This window comes from Corvus brachyrhynchos, unplaced genomic scaffold (assembly GCF_000691975.1).
Source record: "Corvus brachyrhynchos isolate BGI_N302 unplaced genomic scaffold, ASM69197v1 scaffold253, whole genome shotgun sequence".
Lineage (NCBI taxonomy): Eukaryota > Metazoa > Chordata > Aves > Passeriformes > Corvidae > Corvus > Corvus brachyrhynchos.
This window is the reverse complement of record NW_008237231.1, coordinates 1,456,779-1,466,976: the sequence shown is the minus strand read 5'-3', so window position 1 is coordinate 1,466,976 and position 10,198 is coordinate 1,456,779. Positions and strand designations below refer to the sequence as shown.

Sequence of the window (10,198 nt, the reverse complement as noted above, 5' to 3'; positions counted from 1 at the left end):
CGTTATGTAGAGAGAATTTACATATGAAGTATTTTTCACCTCAAATTGTAAAGTCTCAAATAAAAAATCTGAACAATGTCAGTTGTGCAATGACTGGATGGCAGCCCTTAATACTAGACAATCATTTCACAGGATGCCAAACAGAGATGATTTTTTTTAAAATCTATTTCCTTCTTCTTTACATACTATCATTTATTTCTTTTATTTCATAAAGGATAATAGGTGGAATGTGAAAAACACTCATGCACTAAGCTACAAGAAACTTCACATATGACACTTTCCGTAATTACAAAAAACTCCCATGACACTGATGTGGTCAGTCTGTTAATTTTGCCTGACTCAGTTCTGAAAAGAGGCATTCTCTTTTCATAGTATCTCCACAGTTGAAATATTTTTTTCAATGCAGGTAAGTATCTGGTCAACATCAATTGTTCTCCTCAGCACTACAACAATGAAGCTGTTTTAACAGACCAAGAGATGAAGTATTTTATCACTGAAGTCTGATGTCAAACCTACAACAGCATCACTCAAAAGATATGAATTTGCTAGTGAATAACAGATTGATTGCAAAGTCATAGAATCAATCTCTCCTTCCTTGTTTATTAAGTGTATCCTTGAAATCTGATTGCATTGTTTTCTGTAAACGTGACTCTGATTTCACTTAGAGCACAGCAAACATTATTTCTTTTCACCTCCTATCAAATGCAACACTGTGCTAAAGAAGAGGTGAGATTTTTTGTATTTGTCAAGTGACTGCAACAGGACTACAGGAAAAGACTTTCAAATTAAATGTGTGAAGTATGCTTTGACATTAGCTGGAATACTCCATGGCAAAACCATAGCTTGAAGCTTTCATAAATCCCTTCCAAATTATTTTGTTCAAATACAAACCTTCAGAAACACTAGGAGATCTAGTACTAACTACTATCAGTGGAAAGTCAAATTGAATGAAGTCAGCATTTACAAAGAAGGACAATACAACAATGCTTTCTAACACTTTGGAAATTTGAAGCTTTGAGTATAAATTTGGCCTTAAACAACATATAGTCCTGGGATCTTACAGGTACCCATTATCTGGAGAATTCCATACCCATCTCACAACACCTAAAAGAATGACCCCTGAACTCAAAGACATACAGCTGTGTTCTATAGGACAGGTACACAGCAAGGTCAGAAAACCCTGCTTTGGCCCATGACAAATAATACAGAAGCAGTTTGAAAACTTGTGGTCTGCAACTTAAAAGCTGCACCAGAGAAGCCAGACTTCAGATACTGATCTTTTCAAGTTACCGCCAAAATCATAAGACATAATTTGAGTAATTCATTAAGTAAATTCTGATAGCCCTAACAACACCAACACAAAAAGTTAACACTTTGGCCTAGCTGAAATGTAGTACTAAATGTTGAGCAAGTGGTAGTCTGAAGACATCTCACAGACAGTACATCACTGTCAGCATTTGTTAGAGCACATATCCATATACTACTTTCTTTTTGTGAAACAAACCCTTCCACTGAACACTGCTTAAAAAAAAAGATACTCCTACGAAACTCAACAAATTTTGAAGTTGCAAAAAAAACTCTACTGTTACCAACATTTAATACTGAATAAGGCTTTGTGCTATCCAGCTACTTACATCAGAACAGTTTTCCTGTAAACAATGTAGTCCTGAAAAAAACTTAAGAATTTAAATGAACTTGTTCTACACTTCTTTCACAATGTATTTAAGTACCTTTCCTCACTGAGCAATCCACAGCACAGTATTTCTGTACTTCAGTAATTGAGGTAGAAATCAACTTACCCTATGTTTTTCCTTTACTTTCTTCCTGTATTCTTCTTTGTCGAATTTGTCTTCTTCACGCAGTATTTCTTTCGCTTTATCTAGGTTGATACCACTGGCATCATCTTCCTCATCTGCTTGCGCCAAATTGGATTTTTGCACAGGTGGCCACTGCTGCACTAACTGAATTAGAGATGCCAGCAAGAAAAATAATGGTTAGAATCATTTTTCCACATCACACTTTTGGTGCCCCAAATATTCCAATACAGACTAAATAAAAAGGTCATCTGCAAAGGAAACAAACTAACAAGACTTCTGGACAACAGAAACTTAGAGACCTTATTTAACATCACAATCAGTTGAAATTACTATTTGAAAGTAGTGTCTCCATCATATCACATTACTGTTTAGTGGATTCACTTGAATCTCTTCCCTTATTTTGTCCTCTTTCCTGATTAGAACAAGTAATTTCTAATCCTGCTAGTCATTTGGGGAGAAAAAATACTTGTTCTCAAGAAATGACTCTCAGAAAAAAACATGAGTAAATCTAAACAGCACTTTTCATGTAAAAAATCAATATTCCAACATATTAACCAAGACAAAAATTAGATGAGCCTTTATTCCAGAGTACACAAAAAAAGGCATGACTACAGGTTCATGTTTTGAGGGAAGCAAGGAGAACAGACATGGAAGGGTTTTTTGATTATTGTACTAAGACTGTATTGGAAATGTTTGATGATCCATGCTGATGAAATGCTTGATGGACGACATAATGAACACACCCGGCTTCCCTTAAATATCTGAAACTCTAAATTCAAGACAAAGACTACACATTCACCAAAAAAATATCCCCATCTATCTTATGACCTAGTAGCTTATATCTCATGCTATGAGCACACACCTTCAAGGGAAAGTCTTTGCAAAATCTTTCTTGCCTATGGATTAGTAGAGTACTAACTCTTGAAAGGAAACTACATGGCAGAAAATACAGAATGCTTTTCAGTAAAAATGTAAAACCAAACACATTTAGGACTCCCTATTGCACACAGGGTGTTATTCAACAGGTACGGAGAAATCCAACCCATTGTGTCCACATCCTTTTGTAAAACTGAGTTTGTGTAGCTATATTTTCTAGAAAGATGTATTTTTTAGAGGAGTTTGTCAAAGAGAAGCATGTGGAATAGAACAGTAAAATTTCAAAGCACAATTTTACACAGCTTGGGGAAAAAAAAACAAGAACAACATCTACAGATGCAAATTTTGTGTTTGCTTAAATGTTACTCCTTCTCTACTGTATTGCTTTTCAAACTACAATCTTTGTGACTATTTTTCTCTCCATCCTTGCTCCTTTTTGCTTCATTGCATAGATACATAAACATTTGCGTATGAATTTTAAGTTGAGACAATAGCTTCTGAATATCTAAAAACATCTGACATTGTAGTTTTCAGACAATGGGGCGACCTCTAAAAACCTTTTACATTCTGTCTAATGTTAGTAATTATGTATATGCCTACACTCCCTTCACCTGCAATATAAAATGTTTTATTTTATTTAGCCAGAAAAGCAAATTTTATACTTTTAAAGGTGACCTCTCTTTCAGTTTATGCCTTACTGAAATTATTATAAAGAAGAAAAAAACCCCTATTTTTTATCTTAGTGCTGGAAATGGAAAAACAACATACACAGCATCTGAAGCTGTGAAATCAAATGTAAGAAAGTTCATGGAACATGGACACTTGCTAGTGAGGTTATTTCCACAGGGAAACCCTAGAGTGACTAGCATCCACAGTAGTTCCTTTTCATATAAAATCAAGACATTTTTCCAGAGTCCATTAAAAGAACAAAACAAATAACTGGCAGATTTCCAAGCACTGCTACCTCAGCACCAATAGGCCAAAATTTGGTGCTTCCTTAGCTTTCCTACCAAAACTTTTAATCTAGAAACAGTGAATGTTGGGAAGAACACCAGGGACTTCTTTTAATTCCAGTACATTAACTCAAGACTTTGGAGAGCTTTGGGAAACAGCTACAGGAAAACTGTTTTATGTATCTGTAAGAAAGAAACACCAGGCTCTTGTTGCCACCTGAAATTGAAGATAATAGGCAGAAAAGAGATCCAGTTCTGTACATCCACTTACAGCTCTCATACAAGTATCTTACACATATAAAGATTAAAAGAGGTCAGTGCTCAACATTCCCTTTTTTCCCAATGGAGCTGAATTCTAAATGGAAGCTGAACACTTTTGCAAAATGTAAGCCAATTACAAAAACCACACATTTTTTAAAAGCGTGTCTTTTTATACAGATATAAAGTACATTTTTGACTTAATAGAAACTACAATTTCAGTTCCCACCAAAATACAATTACTTTTAATTGATCTTACCTCTCCATCTTCTGTAAAAACTATTTTTGTGTTAACTTTAAATTTCTTCTTCAAGATTTTTTTCGCTTCTTGGGTCTTAGTTGCTTTTTTCTTCATCTTTGATTTTGACGTGATCTGCATAAAAGAAAATAAGTTTTTTTGTGGGTTTTTTTCCTAGTCATAGAGTATATGCTTCAAACTTTCTTAAAAGTAATCAGATGTATTAAAATTCAATTCCTAAACCACACATTTTAAAAATCAGCCAGCAAACCTTTTCACAAAACCATTTTAAGCAGGCTGTATCATCAGAAATTCATTTACTCTGATAAAAATTTAGCATAATTTAAATCCTGCTAGTGCCAGGACACCTGGCTCATTCAAATCTCACTAACCTTTTTGGGACAAGGACACTAGATTCACGAGCTTATGCTGCTAGCAACCCTCATCAGACAAGAAATACAGTATAACTGCCTTGAAGCCATTAACTGATCAGGTACCAATTTCATCTCACTTGTCATCACATTGTCCCCAGGCACCACAGTACACCAGTTTGAGCTATCTGTGTGTCAATGAATGCCACAAGTGGCCATGCAAGAATATTGCTACTGCGTAACTTTTGTCCCTTGCAGAACATCAGTGCCAGGAGATGTTTATCAAACTTAGCATTAAGTACCATTTAAATATCACGAAAGTTATTAGCAACATGAAAAAGAGTAGTGAAAAAACGTGGTGAAGACACCAGAGAAACTAATGAATGAGTCCACAGAAACTGTGAAATCCACAGATGGCCTACATAGGTTTCCCCAAGGCACTCATCTGGTGGTAACATCATGGAACTTAAGAATGTGGAGATTCACCACCCCCAGCTCTTCTTCCAAGAACTCTCCTTTCAAAAACAAAGGCTGAATGTGTTCAAAAATCTACCAGGGCACAATACACAGAGGACATTTTAAGCAGTAACCGACACTGCAAAAAGTATTTTATAGCAAAAAATATTCTGAAGGAATACATGGTGACTCCATAGGAGTAGACCCACGACTCATTCATCATCCCATAAAGACTGCAATCTCTCCAGTACTCAGGAAAAAGTGCCAGTCACTAAACTGTCTAAACTTCTAATAAATAACAGAAAGCAGTTAAAGCAACCAGAAAGAAAAAGGAAAAACTGAACTTTTTCTCACTTTCATTTTTTATTTTGGTCATTTTAATCAGTTTTCATGTTCTATACAAAATCCACTATAAAAGGAAGCAAAAAAAAATTAACTCAGAAAGTCACTGTCATTATGGTCAGCACACTAATGCACTGAAATATGAACTATAAAAGAGAAAAATTACAGTCCTCCTAACAGGAAAAATGGCTTGTGACAGCTACTGCACCGTGATAGCAAGTAATGACAATATCTATTATAGAAAATAGTAACTGTAGCAGCACTTTTATCCTCAGTATTGTCAAACGATTTTTGCTGCACTGTGCAGCTACTGCTGGTTAGGTACATCCATAACAGCTCAGAAAACTGCGCTACTCCCTCATTACTGCTGCTTATCCTACAGACACAAATTGTTTGAGAATCTGCACTAGCATAAAACCCTTACCTCAAAATATGGACTACTTAGTACAACAACAGGAGTTGTCCAGAGGAAGAATTTAAAGAGAGATGCACTTCAAGGTGGTGGGACAATACTGTTCACTATCACAGCATTTTCTTTCAGCAGCTGCTTTCAGTTTTGCTTTTTTATCAAACAGTCCTTTATTTCTGCACTACCAATATTATTGGTACCACCATAATACGCTACTATAAAAAAAAAAGACTGTAAGTTTCAAATTGGTACACCAGTATTTTGCAAAATTATATTTAACTGTGAATTTCAGCTGTTTACATTTCTTGGTTTAAAAAGGTTTTCCTAGCTAAGGAGCACAAATATCCAATGAGCTGTCTTTACATGCACACCTAGGCAACATTTCCAGATGTACCTTGTTTCCCCTCCTTCCTCTGAGTTTGATATTGCCAAGTTGCATGGGAAAAGAATGGGATAGTACAAAATTTCCAAACAAATAGAAGGAACAAGAAGAGGAGAAGGAAAAAATGGGAAACTAAATTCCCTCACTATAGACCCAAAAAGCATAGTGCAAGATCAGTGTGTGAATCTGGCAGATTTACAATATGCAGCATTAAACAAAGAGATCAAAATTTTAAAAATCCTACAAAAAAGAGCATGATTATAAAACACTACACACTCCCTACATAATTAAACTGTGTTTTTTATCAGGACACTACACTGGGTTTGCATGGCCAGCTTTTGGTACTGGGGGGGCTACAGGGGTGGCTTCTGTGAGAAGCTGCCAGAAGCTCCCCCCATGTCCAGCAGAGCCAATGCCAGCTGGCTCAAAGATGGATGAGAGGCTGGCCAGGGCTGGGTCCATCAGAAATTATGGGAAAGCCTCTATGATAATATATTTAAGAAAAAACCCAAACCTCTGGCACATGTAACTGCAGCCAGAGAAGAGCGTGGTGAGAACATGTCAGAGAAAAAGCCCTGAAGACACCAAGGTGAGTGCAGAAAGAGGAGCAGGAGGTGCTCCAGGCACTGGAGCTGAGATTCCTCTGCAGCCCCTGGTGCAGATCATGGTGAGGCAGCTGTGCCTCCTGCAGCCCCTGGAGGACCACGGGGATGCAGAGATCCACCTGGAGTCCATGGAGGAGACCCACACCAGAGCAGGTGGATGCCTGAGAGAGGGCTATGAACCCATGGGAGGACGATGCTGGAACAGGCTCCTGGCAGGGACCTGCAGACCCATGGAGAGGAGCCCACACTGGAGCAGGTTTCCTGATAGGATTTGTGACCTCATGGGGGACCCACACTGGAGCAGCCTGTGCTTGAAGGACTGACCCACATTGCACCAGTTTGCAGAGAACTGTTTGTGAGATGGATTCACGTTGGATGAGTTCATGGAGAACTGCCATGGGAGGGACCCCACACTGGAGCAAGGGAAGGACTCCCTTCCCTAAGCAGTGGCAGCAACAACATGTGATGAACTGACCACAGCCCCCATTCCCTGTCTCCCTGTGCCACTGGAGAAGGAGGAGGTAAAGATGAGGAGGGGAGGGGTGAGGGGAAGGTGTTTTTAAGGTCCAGTTTTACTACTCATTATCCTGCTGTGATTCTGTTAACAATAAATTCAATTAATATCTCTAATTTAAGTCTGTTTTGCCTGTGATAGTATTTGTTGAGTGATCTCTCCCAGTCCTTATCGCAACTCCATGAACCCTTTGTTATATTTTCTCTCCCCTGTCCAGCTGTAGAAGGGCATGATAGAGAGGCTTTGGTGGGTGCCAGGCATCCAGTCAGGGTCAACCCACTACATTGGTAGTTTAGCTTTCTGAGCACACTCCGAAGTTGATGGCTTTCAAGGCTCCTTCAGCTTCAGACACAGTCCCCTGACTGACCTGTGACCCCAGATTCCTCTCACAGTTTAAGATCAGATGGGCTCAGATATCAAAACATTTTGATCACAGATGTAAGCACAATTTTCCAAACTACATGACTTCAGTATTCAGCAGTAGAAGAAGGGACCTTCGGTGTGTTAGGGCAGTTGTTTCTGACATAGCCTCCCTGTTCCAAGGGGGATGCTACAGAGTCCAGGGTAAGAGTCAGGCAGACCAGCCATGGAGTGTATAGAGTTCTGGGGCTACTGTGGGGTCCCATACATGCTGCTTTGGTTCCCTTCTGGGGATCTCTCTCACATTTTTCTGGAGTCCCTATATAATCCTAAAGTGTCTCTCTTCTGTCACTTAACCCTCTCCCTCCATGTGTCTCCAGTAGCATCTTTCAGAGGATCTATTCCCCACATCCCAAGAGCCTCTTACCCTACTTCCTGCCTCAGTGGCTGCTGCTTTATATTGAACATAGCTGTGCCAGATGTTCCTCCAAGTGGCTTAAGTCTTGATGCAGGATGCATCGTTTAAATCCATCTCAGCTCATGACGTCCTCCATGATCCATGACACCCTGTACCCCTCTCACCCAAATTTCTAATGCCAGTGCCTCTTTGCTTTGACCTCCCATTTGAACAGCTACATTGAAACATCAATTTCCCATCTAGCAGGTGTCTGATTCATGCATTTTAAAAGTGAACCACCACTGATACCCATGAGACCTCAGGCTTCCCTAATCTTCAGTGCTAACCCTTGGTTCCCTGTGTTTTGAAGCCATTCTGCTTACCCATTTCCCATTTCCATCTTTTGTACTAGGAGATACCTGAGAACTGACAAGCAGCAGTTTGACATTCTCCACGGCTTCATCTCTTTTCCTCACAAAGAGTTCACCACAGTAGCAGGCACCACCAGCTGCTGGAGGCTGCCAGAAGATCCCCTCCATCTGTTAACCTTAAGTTCTGTAGAGAATACAAAGGCAGCAGGAGCCGTGACTTCTCTCTGCCCAGTAAACAGCTGGAATCTGGGGTCACAGGCTTTGCAGGCAGAAGTACGATCACATCAGCAGATGTAAGTGAATGGAGCATTTCTGCTGACAACCAGACCCTGTTCCTAGTGCCAGAGCAAGCCACGGGCCTGGGCATTTTCAAGTGAGCTGAGAGGGCATAGCTGCTGTTCACACTGAGCGGCTCATTGCAGGTCCTGCTCAACTACTATTTACCTCAGTAAATCCCTTTCTAAAGCTGAATTACTCCATCAGATAAGCCATTGATCCAAACAAAACAGCAGGAGTGATCCGGGTACAGGTTTTCACATTGCTGTTAAGATATCAAAGGAATTCTATGTTTGAACTCAAGTTGCTAACAGTAGTTTAAGCACCAGCTGCTGCACACACCCCTCTCTGTCAATGAGAAGACCCTACCCACTGCTCATCAGCAGGTACATTTTGCTCTATGCCCAATACAACAGGCCTTCAAATCTCATCTTTTCTTCTATAAAGACGTGGCAATAGTTAAACTGATCAAACATGACCAGAGCAATAATTAGCCTTTTTGAAATTATATACAACACTGAAACATTGTAAGTTAAGAGTCACTCAAGTTTATAAAAAATGCATAAAATGTAGGATCAGCTGCAGGGTTGGGGGATTTTCTACTGTTACTAATCTAAACCCCGAATTTCTTTTTCCTTTTGTACATGCCAGATGGCTTGCTGGATTATTTAATGAGTAACAATAAAAACTAGCTCTTCAAAGCACAGAAAATTCAAGCATTTTGATTTAGAATCAGTAACAATACAGCTAATATGCAAGTTCTTTTCTATTTTTCTCAAGAAGGAGTGGGCTTTTGATTCCTGGCTTAAAACATCTGATATTCTTAAGCTGAATCAATGACAAAATGTTTTCTAAATGCAGATACTGACAAGTTTAAGAAATAAGATTTACTCTTCTACAATTATAGTATTTTTCTGAAAAGACATGGCACAGAAACACAGCTGTCAGTAAATTTTGCTGTTGTAATATGTAATGATTTTTCTTATTAATACAATTTTAAAGTCAATAGATAGACTTGAGAATGTAATCCTCAGTAACTCAGGATCAAAGCACTTACAGTATCTTACCATAACCAAGACAAAATGCTTATGCTTTGACCTTTGGAGAGGTACTCATCAGCAACATAAAGTTACTTTGTTTCAGAGTATTATTTTCTTTTTTAATTTCAACTCAACACACCTTTGAAAGCAAGCACAGAACACTCACTACAAAAGCTGTCTAAAGACAGGACTACATTATTGTGGCAGGGTAAAATGAGAGCAGAAAAAGAAAGTTAGAATCAATTCTCCAGTCTCATTAGCTTAAAAAAGTATTACTGCATTTCTAGGGTGTTTGTGGGGTTTTCTTCTCCCTCCTGCTTGTATCTTACAATTCCTAGCAAGAATGATGCAGTACCTGGAAGTATTTTGCAGTCTCTCCCAACATGATTGCATTACTTTACCATGAATTCAACAGCAATTGCCTCTGAGAAACAAAAATCAATGTGGGACTCAATTTCATAGACTTGTTTTGTATTTCTTCAAGAAAATGCCCACAAGAGGAGCAAGTATTACCACATTTGCACTGTCACCAA

General features: G+C 38.8%; 1 long non-coding RNA gene across 1 annotated transcript; it reads right to left on the bottom strand.

Annotated features, from left to right (window-relative positions):
* Positions 1–1,839: 1,839 nt before the first annotated feature.
* On the bottom strand, positions 1,840–4,223 carry LOC108445504. The gene is made up of 2 exons (XR_001860393.1): positions 4,164–4,223; positions 1,840–1,961 (listed from the first exon to the last, which is right to left on the bottom strand). It is a non-coding gene; the product is annotated as an uncharacterized LOC108445504 (long non-coding RNA).
* Between the last annotated feature and the right edge of the window lie 5,975 nt (positions 4,224–10,198).